The sequence below is a fragment of the Hemiscyllium ocellatum genome, chromosome 44 (assembly GCF_020745735.1).
Source record: "Hemiscyllium ocellatum isolate sHemOce1 chromosome 44, sHemOce1.pat.X.cur, whole genome shotgun sequence".
NCBI lineage: Eukaryota > Metazoa > Chordata > Chondrichthyes > Orectolobiformes > Hemiscylliidae > Hemiscyllium > Hemiscyllium ocellatum.
Genome location: NC_083444.1, coordinates 20,525,723 through 20,542,522, shown reverse-complemented (window position 1 = coordinate 20,542,522; position 16,800 = coordinate 20,525,723).

Here is a 16,800-nt window from a genome sequence, read left to right as displayed (position 1 = left end):
CACCTCACTGGGATTGTATTATAGACCCCCTAATAGTCAGAGGGAAATTGAAAAACAAACTTGTAAAGAGTATCTGTAAGAATAAGGATGGTTATGGTAGGGGATTTTAACTTTCCAAACATCAACTGGGACTGCCATAGTGTTAAGGGTTTAGTGTTAAGGAGAGGAATTTGTTAAGTGCGTACAAGACAATTTTCTGATTCAGTATGTGGATGTACCTACTAGAGAAGGTGCAAACGTTGACCTACTCTTGGGAAATAAGGCAGGGCAGGTGACTGAGGTGTCAGTGGGGGAGCACTTTGGGGCCAGCGACCATAATTCTATTCGATTTAAAGTAGTGATGTAAAAGGATAGACCAGATCGAAAAGTAGAAGTTCTAAATTGGAGAAAGGCCAATTTCGACTGTATTAGGAAAGAACTTTCAAAAGCTGATTGGGGGCAGATGTTCGCAAGTAAAGGGATGGCTGGAAAATGGGAAGCCTTCAGAAATGAGATAACGAGAATCCAAAGAAAGTAGATATAGGGAATGCTGGATGACTAAAGAAATTGAGGGTTTGGTTAAAAAAAGGAAGGAAGCTTAAGTCAGGTATAGACAGGATAGATCGAACGAATCCTTAGAAGAGTATAAAGGCAACAGGAGTGTACTTAAGAGGGAAATCAGAAGGGCAAAAAGGGGACATGAGATAGCTTTGGCAAATCGAATTAAGAAGAATCCAAAGGGTTTTTACAAATACATTAAGGACAAAAGGGTAACTAGGGAGAGATTAGGGCTCTTCAAATGATCAGCAAGTCAGCCTTTGTGTGGAGCCGCAGAAAATGGGGGAGATACTAAACGAGTATTTTGCATCAGCATTTAGTGTGGAGAAGGATATGGAAGATATAGAATGTAGGGAAATACATGGTGACATCTTGTAAAATGTCCAGATTATAGAGGAGGAAGTGCTGGATGTGTTGGAACTTGAAATTACCAGAACTGGGGGAGTCAAAAATGGAGGGTGGGGGATATATATTTTCTCTCATTTTGCCCAACTCCATTTGTTCAGTCCACCCCAGGTTTTTGAACCTGCCCCAATTAAGCAGCTGCAACCTCTTGACCCCACCCCTAATTTCCTGCCCTGGCATTTTTGCCCATCCCTACAATATTCACCCCCCCACCCAACTCTTGCACTTTCCCCCAAACATTTTGCCCCCCACCTCCTTGTCCTGGTTTAATTGCCCCTCCCCCTAACTGCCCCTTCAGCCATCCCTCCCTGCACCTCCCCACTGGATATAAAAGCCCCCTCTGCATTTCCATTGTGTACAATAACCACCTGGGAGAAAGTGAGGTCTGCAGATGCTGGAGATCAGAGCTGAAAATGTGTTGCTGAAAAAGTGCAGCAGGTCAGGCAGCATCCAAGGAGCAGGAGATTCGATGTTTTGAGCATAAGCATGATTCCTGAAGGAGGGCTTATGCCCGAAACGTCAAATCTCCTGTTCCTTGGATGCTGCCTGACCTGCTGCACTTTTCCACCAACACATTTTCAGTTACAATAACCACCTCCCCTCCACTCCACTCCCCCCCCCCCCCACCTCACTGGGCCCTCGCCCCTGGGCTGGAGCGGGTGGGGGCATGGGGAGGATGTGCACTGGCCTTTCAACTGTGTGTGTCTTCATGCACAGCAAGACGCCAGGCTCCCACTCCATCCTGCTCATTGGGAAAGGGACTTTATCTCCCCCACCTCCACTCACCATTGGGACAATAATGGGAGACACGTGGAACAGCAAGATCCCACTGTGATAACAACATGTGCAGCATTAAGTGGTACTGAGTCCAAATCTACCTCAGGGACAGGAACAGCGGGTCAGACGGAGGGAGGGAGGGATAGATAGGGAGCGAGAGAGAGAAAGTGAGTGACATGAGGGACAGGTAGGGAGGGGAGAGAAAGTGAGTGAGATTAGGGACAGGTAGGGAGGGGGAGAGAAAGTGAGTGAGGTGAGGGACAGAGACTGAGGAAGGGACACAGAGCGAGCCAAGGGCAGAAAAGGATCCCAGGGAGAGACACAAGGACAGAGATGGGGAGAGAGAGAGGCACAGTGTGAAACCAGGGAAAGAGAGAGAGAAACACCCAGGCAGAGAAAACAAAGGGCAGAGAAAGATCCCAGGGAATGAAACTCCCAGGGAGAGAAACAGGGGACAGACAGGAGAGCGTGTAAAACCCAGGGAGAGAACAGGACAGAGAGAACAAACCACTTAGGGAGGGGTAGACAGGACAGAGAGAGAGAGAGACAGAGAGAGAGAGAGAGAGAGAAATGCCTAACACAGGGAGGGAGGGGGAGAGAGAAAGTAAAAGTCCAGGGAGAGAAATCCCAAGGTGTGTGTGTGTGTGTGTGTGTGTGTGTGTGTGTGTGTGTGTGTGTGTGTGTGTGAGAGAGAGAGAGAGAGATAGAAAGAGAGAGGAGGGAATAGCAGCCACAGGAGAGAGATACAACAGACAGCTAGTGAAAGAGGAGAGGGGGGTGATGGTAATAGACAGTTAGAATTATCCTCAGGCAGGAACAAGAGGATCCCGCAGTGTTGACACAGAGAGGGGTGTGGGGAGAGGTTAGCAGGGAGGTTGGAGATTGAACAATTCAACAGTTCCAGGAAAGAGGGATGATATAGAGTTTAGTGGGAAGGGAATTTACAGGGGAATGTGAACAGGGAGGAGATGGGAAGGATGGGATTTAAGGAAAGATGTGGGACAGACAGAGACAGAGAAAGTGAGCTTAGAACACAGAGGTAGAGATGGGAGATGGCGAGCGAGAGGGAGATAGTGACATCTGTGGGATCAGACTGTGTAGCAGCTCCCTCTAACTGTGGGTGGCATGGTGGCTCAGTGGTTAGCACTGCTCCCTACCTATCTCTCTCCTTGTCCTCTCTCTCTCTCTGTTTCCATCTCCCTCCTGTCTGTCTCCGGCTCTTTCTCTCTCTCTCTCTCTCTCTCTCTCTGTGTCTCCATCTCCACCTTCCTCTCTCTCTCTGTCTCCAGCCGCCTCATCTCTCTCTGTCTCAGTCTCACTCACTCTCTCTCTGTCTCCATCCCCCTGTCCCTCGCTCTGTCTCCATCACCTGTCTCCCTCTCTGAGTGTCTCTGTTCAATCTTTTCTTGTTTGAAAAATCAACAGCAGTAAACTAGAGAGGGTTCAAGAGAGGGGGCAGAGAGAGAAAGACAGAGAGACCCCTCCCAAATACTCAGTGAATTGAATTAAAATAGCCAGCCTGTGCCTTATTTCTGCGATAATCACATTTTATCCTCCAGGCCAATATACATCTGACATTATTCTGACATTAGAATGTTTTTATGGAGAGACTTTCTCATTTAAGGATTTAATTCCCTTCTTGGGGAGTCCTCTGCTTGTCAGATACTCGCTGGGGATTAATGCGTTTGTGTTAAATCCCACGGGCCTGGCTACTTTGACCCCAGGCTTCAAACCTGTTTTAAAAATGACAGGGCTGCAATCTGACAGGACCCAGTTAACCAGAGGCCACAGGATAAGCCAACTCCAACCCCTCCCAGAGAGGGGATTAAACCTCAGGGTAATAATGAGACAAAACCGACAGGTGCTCCACAGGATGCGGCCTGACGAGCAGGCCTCAGGATCGTTTCCCCGTCTGGAGAAAACTCTTGTTTCAAGGTTTCCTTGTCCCAAACTCTCTCTCTACGCATCCTCAAGTGGCTAGAAAGATCCCTTTGGGAGGGAAGAGGCAGCATTAGTTGAAAGGCAAAGCAGGGAAATCTTTTACAGGGAAAAGATAGCACAGCAAGATCCCAGATTATCCCTGTCAGTTACACAATCTCTCAGCAATATCCAAATCAGGCAATGAGTAGAGTTTGCATGTTAAAAAGTGTTATCAGCAAAGAGAACACAGGATCCCATCATCTCAGACATTCAGAAAGACTGTGTCCAGTGCACTGTAGGTAACTGCAGATGACTGCAGATGCTGGAAACCAGATTCTGGATTAGTGGTGCTGGAAGAGCACAGCAGTTCAGGCAGCATCCAACAAGCAGTGAAATCGACATTTCGAGCAAAAGCCCTTCATCAGGAATAAAGGCAGTGAGCTGGAAGCATGGAGAGATAAGCTAGAGGGGGGGTGGGGTGGGGAGAGAGTAGCATAGAGTACAATGGGTGAGAGGGGGAAGAGAGGAAGGTGATAGGTCAGGCAGTAGAGGATGCAGTGGATAGGTGGAAAAGAAGCTAAGCAGTTGGACCAATCCGGTCAAGTCATGGTGACAGTGCTGAGCTGGAAGGTTGAAACTAGGATGAGGTGGGGGAAGGGGAAATGAGGAAGCTGTTGAAGTCCACATTGATGCCCTGGGGTTGAAGTGTTCCGAGGTGGAAGATGAGGCGTTCTTCCTCCAGGAGTCTGGTGGTGATGGAGTGGCGGTGAAGGAGGCCCAGGACCTCCATGTCCTCGGCAGAGTGGGAGGGGGAGTTGAAATGTTGGGCCACGGGGCGGTGTGGCTGATTGGTACGGGTATCTCGGACATGTTCCCGAAAGCGATCTGCTAGGAGGCGCCCAGTCTCCCCAATGTAGAGGAGACCGCATCGGGAGCAATGGATACAATAATTGATATTAGTGGATGTGCAGGTAAAACTTTGATGGATGTGGAAGGCTCCTTTAGGGCCTTGGATAGAGGTGAGGGAGGAAATATGGGCACAGGTTTTACAGTTCCTGCGGTGGCAGGGGAATGTGCTAGGATGGTAGGGTGGGTCGTAGGGGGGCATGGACTTGACCAGGTAGTCACGGAGGGAACAGTCTTTGCGGAAGGCGGAAAGGGGTGGGGAGGGAAATATATGCCTGGTGGTGGGGTCTTTTAGGAGGTGGCGGAAATGTCGGCGGATGATTTGGTTTATGCGAAGGTTTGTAGGTTGGAAGGTGAGCACCAGGGGCGTTCTGTCCTTGTTACGGTTGGACGGAGGGCAGAGGTGCGGCATGTGGACGAGATGCATTGGAGGGCATCTTTAATCACATGGGAAGGGAAATTGCGGTCTCTAAAGAAGGAGGCCATTTGGTGTGTTCTATGGTGGAACTGGTCCTCCTGGGAGCAGATACGGCGGAGGCGGAGGAATTGGGAATACGGGATGGCATTTTTGCAAGAGGTAGGGTGGGAAGGGGTATAATCCAGATAGCTGTGGGAGTCGGTGGGTTTGTAAAAAATGTCAGTGTCAAGTCGGTCATCATTAATGGAGATGGAGAGGTCCAGGAAGGGGAGAGAGGTGTCAGAGATGGTCCAGGTAAATTTAAGGTCAGGCTGGAATGTGTTGGTGAAGTTGATGAATTGCTCAACCTCCTCGCGGGAGCACGAGATGGCGCCAATGCAGTCATCAATGTAGCGGCGGAAGAGGTGGGGAGTGGTGCCGGTGTAATTACGGAAGATCAACTGTTCTACGTAACCAACAAAGAGACAGGCATAGCTGGGGCCCATACGTGTGCCCATGGTTACCCCTTTGGTCTGGAGGAAGTGGGAGGATTCAAAGGACAAATTGTTAAGGGTGAGAACCAGTTCGGCCAAACGAATGAGAGTGTCAGTGGAAGGGTACCGTTGGGGACGTCTGGAGAGGAAAAAATGGATGGCTTGGAGGCCCTGGTCATGGCGGATGGAGGTGTAGAGGGATTGGATATCCATGGTGAAGATGAGGCGTTGTGTGCCGGCGAAACTGAAGTTTTGGAGGAGGTGGAGGGCGTGGGGGGTGGGGAATATGTTGGGAGTTCCTGGACTAGGGGGGATAGGACAGTGTCGAGGTAGGTAGAAATGAGTTCAGTGGGGCAGGAGCATGCTGAGACAATAGGTCGGCCAGGGTGGTCAGGCTTGTGGATCTTGGGAAGGAGGTAGAACCGGGCAGTGCGGGGTTCCCGGACTATGAGGTTGGAAGCTGTGGGTGGGAGATCTCCTGAGGTGATGAGGTACTTATGGTCTGGGAGATGATGGTTTTGTGATGGGGGTGGGGTCATGGTCTAGGAGGCAGTAGGAAGAGGTGTCCTCGAGTTGGCGTTTGGCTTCAGCGGTGTAGAGGTCAGTGCGCCAGATTACCACTGCACCCCCTTTATCCGCTGGCTTAATGGTAAGGTTGGGATTGGAGCAGAGGGATTGGAGGGCTGCGCGTTGTGAGGGTGAGAGGTTAGAGTGGGGGAGGGGGTTAGACAGGTTGAGGTGGTTAATGTGCCGGCGGCAGTGGAAATGAAGAGGTCGAGGGCAGGTAATAGGCAAGCGCGGGGTGTCCAGGTGGATGCAGTGTGTTGGAGGTGGGGGAAGGGGTCCTCGGAAGGTGGGCGGGAATCCTGATTGTGAAAGTAAGCTCGGAGGGGGAGGTGACGGAAGAATTGTTCGACGTCACGGCGTGTATTAAATTCATTGATGCGTGGACAGAGGGGGATGAAGGTGAGTCCTTTGCTGAGGACTGATCGTTTGTCCTCAGTGAGGGGGAGGTCTGGAGGGATGGTGAAAACTGGCAGGGCTGGGAGCTGGGATCTGGTGTGGGTGTGGAGCTGGGAGTGGGGTCGGAGCCAGTACCTGGAGTGGGTGTGATGGTGGGGGGAATGGGGGTGGAGTCATGAGCAGAGGTAGTGTGCCCCTCAGAGTTCTGGGGGGTGGGGATAGTGACAGTGGGGTCTGTGGGGGGCCAGTCAGCAGAATGCAGGTGAGTGGCTTTGGTGGGGGCGGAAGTGGTGGCAGACACAGCGGTAGGGGTGGCGGAAGTCACTGAGCGTGTGGCATCAGCGTTGATGTGAGGGCCGAAAGTGGCTTTGGGAGTGGCCATAATGGGGAAGTGACATCATCAATCAGAGTGGGGGTGGAAGCTGCATCAACCGCATGGCTAATGGTGTTTCCGAGGCCTGGGGAATCTTCTGGAATGTTTGAGGAGCGCTGGTTATGGAGGTGGGTGGATAAAAGTTTGTTGTACTTACAGATTTTGATGTTTGAGATGGAATTGAAATACTGTTTGTTGAGAGTATGAATTCTCCTGAGGATGTAGTACAGAATGAGTCCTTTGCAATTCTGAGACAGTGTGGCCCTCAGCTGAGGCAGGGCTGACTGTAGAGAGGTTAGGTGTCGGCGCATTGCTGCGAGTGTGGAGCGGAGGATCCTGAAAGAGAACTGTTGCTGGTGTTTTTGAATCTGTAGTCTGTACTGTTTGTCCTGTTCAAGTCCGAACTCTGGTGGTTTAAAGGTGATTCGGAGTCCATGTGGGATGAGTTGGTTACGGAGGTAGGCACTGAGGAAGCAAATGTGCCTGTGGTACCGAGTTTGTTTCACGACATGGTTGAAGAGCTTCAGGGCAGAGGAAATTAACCTGGGAGTTGCAGTGGGAGAGGGACTCCCTGAGATTCTTGTAGAGAGAGGAGGAAAACTTCTTCAAGGCAGACATCCTTGCAAGAGGATTCGCAGTACTCTATGCTACTCTCTTCCCACCCCACCCCCCTCTAGCTTATCTCTCCATGCTTCCAGCTCACTGCCTTTATTCCTGATGAAGGGCTTTTGCCCGAAATGTAGATTTCGCTGTTTGTTGGATGCTGCCTGAACTGCTGTGCTCTTCCAGCACCACTGATCCAGAATGCTGTACAGCCCGTGTCTGTCTTAGAGTCAGCTCTGAAACATCTCCAGGACACTCCCATCCTCTCTCTGTCTCTCTCTGACTCTGTATCTGTAACTCTCTCATCCTGTCTCTGAAATTAGCTTTCCCATTCCGTCATTCACACTGAGGGCATTACAAAACTGCTCCATTCCCTGTAACCCAGTTTGAGATGACACTGAAGACATGGAGTGTGTTTTATAAATGTCTGTCCCTCAGTTACTGTGTGGGTTTGCAGTGTCAGGATGTGATTTGGGTTAAATCTAGGCCAGGCCCCTTCCCCCAAGGACATTGGGTGACTATTTTGCTCTTTATGACAAACAGAAAGCCCTCAGCCCTCACAGTCCTATTTCACTGGAATTCTGTAAATCATATTAGTTGGCAGTAAGGAAGTTTGTCTGTGAGTGTTTTACTGAGATGACATTAGAAATCATGTGGACTACGTTCATCCTCAGACACCTTCCCAACGACAGTAAACAGTGTCTGCTTGTATCATCCTGACGTCGCCTGCTCTTCCTTGTTTACTCCATTGGCAATTTGTGTATCATCGGCACATTCTGATCATGTGTCCTGTTCAATGGAGGGAGGTACAAAGTAAAGGTCTCTTTCCACTGTCCGCATTAATGACCCCGTGTCAGGTGCAGCACAGGGAGAGCTCTCTATGATGTTGCAGTCAAATATCTGAAGGACAAGTATTCCCCAAGCAGAGACATAGAGTTAAACTCAGTTTAAACTGTCTCCATCACACACACACCTACACGCACAGACACAAAGACATACACCATCTATCTCATATACCATCTCCCTCTCTGTCTCTCTATCTCTCCCCCCCCCATACACCATCTCATCATTATTGTTCTTTCCCATACCCAATCTCTCTCTGTCTCTTCCTCCCTCCCCCCACCCCGTCTCTTTCTCTCTCTCCCTCTCACTGTCTAACACATACAGGATGTTGGTTTCGTTCTTGTGCTTAAATGGACTATTGGACATGAGGGAGGATGGGATTAGTGAATTCAGCTCCACCATCTGCTTTGATCATATTGAATGACAGAGCATGCTGGAGGGGCCGAATGGCCTACTCCTGCTCCTATTTTCTATGTTTCTATGTGACGTCTCCAGCGTCACTGACAAGTCCTACGTTGGGGGAGAGAGAAAGATGTGGGGATGACCAAACAGGCTGTGAGCTGATATGGCAGCTTCACTGAGTGGGCACGTCATTGGCAGATGGAATATAACGTGGAGAAATGTCCATGTACAGCACAGATTTCCAAACTCACTCAGTGACAGATTAAAATCCTCATTCCCTGCCCAGTCCACACTTCCTGACCCAGGGAGGTTTTGTCCCTGAGGGAGGGCAGGTTTCTGTCTGGATATCATTACATTGCAACATGAAGATACTGAGAGTAACAGAGTTTGCTACATCCCATCATATCATTTACTTTGCTGTCTGTGTTTTGTGAATTACATTTAAAACTTTGGGAGGTGGAATAGAATGTAGTGAGATGTGATTTGCAAGAAGAATAGAAAAAGTAGAATTTTTGTATTTAAAATGGTGAGAAATTCTGAAATGTTATTGTCCAGGGGCTTTGTCTGATCTTGTACGTTAACATCAGAAAGTTAACATGATGGTAGTGCCAACAAATAGGAGGACAAATGACACATTGAATGTTCTTATCAGGTGATTGGGTGAGGAACATGATCTTAACATGACAGTTAAGTTACAGACTGGAATCACATCGAAGTGTTCGGGGTGGTTTATACATAGAATAACAGATAACTGGGATTGAGTCACAAAGTAGAATATAATTGAAGGTTTTAGGGTATTTTATAAATAGAGTCACATGTACATGGGAGTGAGTTACACATTGGAATCTAATCAAGGATATTCAGAATGTTTATTTTATGCAGAATAACGGATATCCAGCAGTGAGTTGCAGACTGGATCTTATCGAAGGTTTCAGGTGGTTAATGTACAGAGTCCTTTATCAACGGAAGTCAGCTTCAGATTTGAATTTTATCGAGGGGATTTGAGTGCTTCTATATAGAATAACAGATACCCAGGAGCGAGTTACTGACTTGAATTAAATTGAGGGGCTTGGGCGATTTATATGCAGGCTACCATATAACGAGAGTCTAACCCCTGACCGATCCTCAACTGCTCCATGATTTCACCCTCACTGACCTCTGCCTGACCCCTGAGCTATCCCCTGACTAACCTTGGACTGACATGTGAGTGACCCTCGCTGTCACTGATATCTGTCTGGCCCTTCACTCATCCTTGACTGACTCACACTGAAGCCTGACTGACAATAATCCCCTCCAATCCCCTCACCATCCTGACATGGAAATATATTGCTGTTCCTTCACTGTCATTGGGTCAATATCCTGGAATGCCCTCCCTGATGACATTGAGGGGTCTTCCTGAGGCACTCTAACACATGCACACACAGGAACAATTAGTGACACACATGCACCAACAAAAGGACTAACACCAACACTCGATGGGTCTCTGTGTCTATGTGTGTTTCTGTGTGTGTGTGTGTGTGTGTGTGTGTGAGAGACTCTGTGTCTCTGTCTCTGACTATCTGTGTGTGTCTGTGTGTGTGAGTATCTTTCTGTCTCTACGTGTGTGAGATTGTCTGTCTCTGTCTATCTGTGTGTTTGAGTATCTCTCTGTCTCTGTCTATGTGTGTGAGACTGTCTGTCTCTGTCTGACTATCTGTGTGTGTCTCTGTGTTTGAGTAGTTCTCTGTCTCTATGTGTGTGAGACTGTCTGTCTCTGTCTGACTATCTGTGTGTCTCTGTGTGTGTCTCTGTGTTTGAGTATCTCTCTGTCTCTGTCTATGTGTGTGAGACTGTGCTTCTCTGTCTCTGACTCTGTGTGTGTGTGTCTCTGTATTTGTTTGTCCCTGTCTGTGTGTGTGAGACTGTCTGTCTCTGTCTGACTGTGTGTGTCTCTGTGTTTGCTTATCTCACTGTCTCTCTCTCTCTCTGTGAGACTGTCTGTCTCTGTCTGACTATCTGTGTGTCTCTGTGTGTGTCTCTGTGTTTGAGTATCTCTCTGTCTCTGTCTATGTGTGTGAGACTGTGCGTCTCTGTCTCTGACTATCTGTGTTTGTTTGTCCCTGTCTATGTGTGTGAGACTGTCTATCTCTGTCTGACTATCTGTGTGTGTGTGTGTTTGAGTATCTCTCTGTCTCTCTGTGTGTGTGTGAGACGGTCTGTCTCTGTCTGATTATTTGTGTGTGTCTCTGTGTTTGAGTATTCTCTGTCTTTGTCTATGTGTGTGAGACTGTCTGTCTCTGTCTGACGATCTGTTGTGTGTGTCTCTGTGTTTGTTGGTCTCTGTCTCTGTCTCTGTGCATTTGGCTCTCTGTTGTATCGGGGACAGTATCATTAAATGGGGTTAACAACCCTCTATCTGCCTCTTCGAGTAAAAAGTGAGGTCTGCAAATGCTGGAGATCAGAGCTGAAAATGTGTTGCTGGTTAAAGCACAGCAGGTTAGGCAGCATCCAAGGAATAGGAAATTCGACGTTTTGGTCCAGAGCCCTTCATCAGGAATGAGGAGAGTGTGCCAGGCAGACTAAGGTAAAAGGTAGGGAGGAGGGACTTGGGGGAGGGGCGATGGAGATGTGATAGGTGGAAGGAGGTCAAAGTGAGGGTGATAGGCCGGAGTTTCCCTCAACTCAGCACCGCCCTCCTAACCTGCAATCTTCTTCCTGACCTCTCCGCCCCCACCCCACTCCGGCCTATCACCCTCACCTTGACCTCCTTCCACCTATCACATCTCCATCGCCCCTCCCCCAAGTCCCTCCTCCCTACCTTTTATCTTAGCCTGCCTGGCACACTCTCCTCATTCCTGATGAAGGGCTCTGGCCCGAAACGTCGAATTTCCTGTTCCTTGGATGCTGCCTGACCTGCTGTGCTTTAACCAGCAACACATTTTCAGCTCTATCTGCCTCTGTCTATAATTTTTACATTTAAATTGATACAATGCTGTTGGTCATGTTGATGTGTCCTTTGCCTGCAATGGGATAAAGTTTGTCCTGGAGTGAAGTTTAAATCAATGAATTAATTAAAATCTGATGACTCAATGTCTCTGTGTGTCCTCCTTGTGTTTAAAGTGATACAATGCCACCCTCTGCTGGCCTCCCCGCGCCACTGCACATGCGGCAGGTTTGTTTTGGGACAATTGGCTCCTGTCCCTGACCATTCTATTGGTTCGGACAGTCTCACAATGACCTGAGTGACGCAAAGGACCAAGGGTCAGCGCGGTGACGTCACTCCAAGTTTACCGCACCCCCATGGGAAAGGACCGACAAATAGGAAGCGGAAGGAGGCAAGAGGTGACTCAGGCCGGGGACCTGAGGCGATGTCGAGCTGCTCCCTCTGGAGGTCAGGAGGAGGAATCAGCAGTCACTGTCTGAATGAATGAAACTGGTATTTTTCAGAGAAATGTCCCACTGGATCCTGGGTTCTCCTTTCAACATCCTGTAATAAGGCAGCAGCTACCTCCCAAAATACCAACATGAATTACTTCAATGCTGTAAGACAGGACATGACTAAGTTTTAGGAACCACTGTACGATGAACACATTTAACATTACTGACCACAGATTCTGGATTAGTGGTGCTGGAAGAGCACAGCTGTTCAGGCAGCATCCAAGGAGCAGTGCTCATTGGATGCTGCCTGAACTGCTGTGCTCTTCCAGCACCACTAATCCAGAATCTAGTTTCCAGCATCTGCAGTCATTGTTTTTAACCTTATTGTCCACAGAGCCCAGGGATGTGCAGACTAGGTGGGTTGGCCATGGGAAATGCACAGGAAGTATTCTGTTCAAACAGCTAGATACTGCTTACACTGGAAACTGAAATAATAGCTGAGTTTTTTCAAAAGCTTCTGTGGAGGGAGGGTTAAAATATCTGGTCCACAAAAGCTTAAAATATAGTTCCAAAACTGCAGCTTTGAAACAGCCAACACCTAGTTATATGAAGGATATTATTAAACTGGAAAGGGTTCCGAACAGATTTACTGGGATTTTGCTGGAAATGGAAGGTTTGAGTTATAAAGAAAGACTGGAATGTCTGGGATTTTTTTTTATCCTGGAATATAGGAGATTGACAGGGCAGCTGGTAGAAGTTTATAAAATAATAAGAGATATAGATAGCATTAATGGTAGTTGTCCTTTCCCTAGGAACGGGGGATTTCAAGAGAATGGGGCACGCTTTTAATGGGAGAGGAGAGAGATTTTTAAAAAGACATGAGGAGCATAATTTTTGCACAAATGGTGGTTTGAATATGACATGAACGTCCATTCCTCGGAATCAATGTGACAGTTTGTTTAGGGATCAGGAATTTGCTTTCTCTTTATTGTCAACAGTTTGTATGATTTCATAGAGTTACTAAGAAAATAAACCCCAATGTCTTCCAAAAATAAGCGATAGTTTTATCCAAACTCAGAGAGATAAAACAATCTGTATGTATTCATCTCTATTTCCATTCACTACTTTTTGGACTGATTTGAACTGGAATATGGATTTCAGTTTAGAAATAACAGAATGAAGAATGGACAGGAACAAACTGTCCCAGAAAGAAAATCAATTTCTCTGACTTTGACTGTGCAGGAAAAAAAACACCACCACTTTTGCAGTGGCGTGGCAAGGCCAGCAGAGGGTTTAAGCACAAGAGGGTCAGACACAGACAAAGTCAGAGAAATTGATTCATCACTTTTTAGTTCATTCATTCAATCATCCCTCCAGAACAAATTGTGTCCCATTGCTGACTAAGATAGACACACACACACAGACATAGAGACATAAATCAACATGACCAACAGCATTGTATCACTTTAAACAGTAGAAGGATAGAAAGAGAAACAGGTAGAGGAGGTTAACCCCATTTAATGGATACAACCCCAAAACAGCAGAGAGCCCATTGCACAGAGACACAGACTCAGAGAGACAAGCAACATAGAGACGCACTAATACACACTAATCTTTCACACACACATACAGCTAGACAGACAGAGATTGATAGACAGATACAGAGAAATACACTTAGACACAGGGCAAATACAGATCTACATAAATTCAGAGACACAGACAGACACACACAGAGACACAGAGTCACAGACAGACGCACACAGGCACACAGATACAGAGACACAGACACAGACACACAGAGACACATACACAGAAACACACATGAATAAACATACACATGAACAGACAGATGCACAGATGTGATGCACAGAAACACACTCAGCCTCTCTCTTTCATGATCTAACTGTCTCTCACACTCCCACAATTTTTCCATACCTCCCTCATGCACAATCTCACTCTCTCTTGCTATTTCTTTTTGTCATAGTCACTCTTGCTGTCTGTCTCTCACACTCGCTATCTCTGTCTTATACACAATCTCACTACCTCTCTCATGTGGAATCTAACTATCTGGTTTCGCACAATCCCACTATCTCTCTTTCATAATGCTATTATCTCTCTCACACAATCTCATCAAATCTCTCACACAATCCCACTAATTGCTCTCTCTGATGTACATTCTAGATTTCCTTCTTGTGTCTAATGGGACCAGGAGATATGGTAGGATGAGGGAATTGATCTCGAATGAGAGAGCATGCTTGAGGGGCCAAATGGCCTATCTTCTATGTTTCTGTGTAATGTCTTCAGGATCACTGACAAGACCCATGTTGGATGGGAGAGAAAGCTGTGGGGATGACCAAAGAAGCTGTGACCCAATATGGCCAGCTTCACTGAGTGGGCAGTTCATTGGCAAATGAAATATAACGTGGAGAAATGTCCATGTGCAGCACAGATTTACAAAATCTGTGAATGAATCTCTGCCGTGTCTCCTGAATTACTCCCAGAATCTCCTGCCATTGTTGTTCCCTTGCCTTTCCTGCTTGGCTCCTCTCCCAGTTAATTCTCTTCAGCTCTTTCCTCATGCCTCTGAAGTGCCTTTATTCAGCTGTAATACCATTACCTCTGACTCTATCTTCTCCCTCTCACATTGCAGAGTAAATTCTATCATATTATGGTCACTACCTCCGAAAGGTCCCTTCATCTTAAGCTCCCTTATCAAGTCTGCATTATTGTACAACACTAAATCTAGTATTGCCTGTTCCCTAGTGGGGTCCATCACAAGCTGCTCCAAAAAGCCATCTCGGAGACGTTCCACAAATTCCTTTCCTTGCAATCCCTGACCAATCTGATTTTCCCAGTCCACCTGGGCATTGAAATCCCCTGTGATCACTGTAACCTTGCCTTTATTACACATTGTCTGTATTTCCTGGTGTATCTAGTGCCCAGCTGCTGACTACAGTTTGGAGGCCTGTAGATAATTCCTATTATGGTTTTCATACCTTTGCAGTTCCACAACTCTACCCGCACAGATTTTGCACCATCTGACCCTACTTTGTTTATGACTATTGGTTTAATTTCAACTTTTTTACGCACAAGGCAATATCCTTGGAATTTTAGCTACTAATCCTGATCCCTTTGCAGCCACATCTCTGTGATGCCCACCACATCTTACCTGCTACTTTTGGTCATTTGCCTTCTTCCTTAAACTGTGTGTATTCAGATATCACACCTTCAGTCCTGTATGAACCATCCCTCTTCCCATTGTCATTGGTTTATCCAGTGTGTTTGCAGTTCGATTCCTAACCCTTTCCAAATACTCTGCCCTAGTTTGTGTGGCTGGAGACTTTAATAACCTCTCTAGAGTTCTCCTTTCTTTACATTTTTCCCCATGTTTTTCAATTCAGTTGAATCCCACCCCCAACAGATATTAACCAGCAGCTTTCCTTCCCAATGGCTGTTATACTTCATGGAGTTTCCCTCTTTCCTTCCCTCCCATTTCCTGGTTTGAAATCCTGTTGATCAGCCAATTGACCCATTTCACTGGAACCCTGCGCCCAGCTGGTTTCAGGTGGAGACCATTGGTACCGATCCCTCCTGGTCCAACAATGATGCCAGTCCCCCATGGAAAGGAACCTCTCTTTCCCCAACCACACTTTTCGCCACTTGTTGCCTTCCCTTAGTCCCAGATCCCTGTGCCAATTTGCACGTGGCTTGGCCAGTAATTCGAAGATGGTAATCCTGTTCTTTAATTTGGTTCCTAGCTCCTGATAATCCCTGAACAGCTCCTCTTTCCTGGTCTTGTCAATGTAGTTTGTCCCAACGTGGACCACAACAACTGGATGCTCCCCCTCCCTCTCCCGTCTTCTTTCAGGCTGGTCAGAGATGTCCCGCCCCCTGGCACTGGGCAGGTAACATACCACACAGGACTCTCGCTCCTGCTGACAAAGGATACTATCGATCCCTCTAATTAGAGAAAGCCCCACACTACCACTTGTCTTTTCGCTCCCCCTCCTTGAATGCCTCCTGTACTACAGTGTGGTGGTCAGCTGGCCTCATTCTCCCTGCAGCCCTGATCCTCACCCACGCAGAGAGCAAAGACCTCTTACCTGTCCGACAAGCTCAAGAGCTGAGGCTCCTCTCCCTGGATCCCTCTACCTGCCTCAATTGCAGTCACACCCTGCGCTCCCTGGACACTGACCGATCTTGGTGATGTTTAACCGACCAAGTTTGACCACCTCCTGAAACCAAGTATCCAGGTAACTCTCTCCCCCATCTCGGATGTGCCACAGGGTCTGAAGCTCAGATTCCACCTCAGCAATTCTGAGCCGGTGTTCTTCCAGTAACTAACACTTGCTGCAGATGTGGTCAAACATTGTCTCTCACAAGTTTTATGCCGTCAAAGAATTCGAGTAAATGAGTTAAACATGACCTGCCTTTAAAGAACCCATTCTGCGGCTGCCCAATGGGACAATTTCTATCCAGATATCTCGCTATTTCTTCCTTGATGATAGATTAAAGCATTTCCCCCCTTACTGAAGATAAGTTAGGATGCTTTCTATGCTGCACCAATATATGTTTGTAGGAGTCCTTGTAGATGTACTGAATTCCCCTCCTGAGGAATTCGAGATGTTGTTGTACTTTATTGAGCGTTGCATTGACGTGGGTGGACCAGGCCAGATTGTGGCGATCATCACTCCCAGGAACTTGACGCTGTCGACCATCTTCCCCCTCAGCCCCACTGATCCAAACAGGGACGTGCCCTCCACTCTGCTTCCTGAACTCAATGACCAACCCCTTCATTTTGCTGAGATTGATGAAGAGATTAG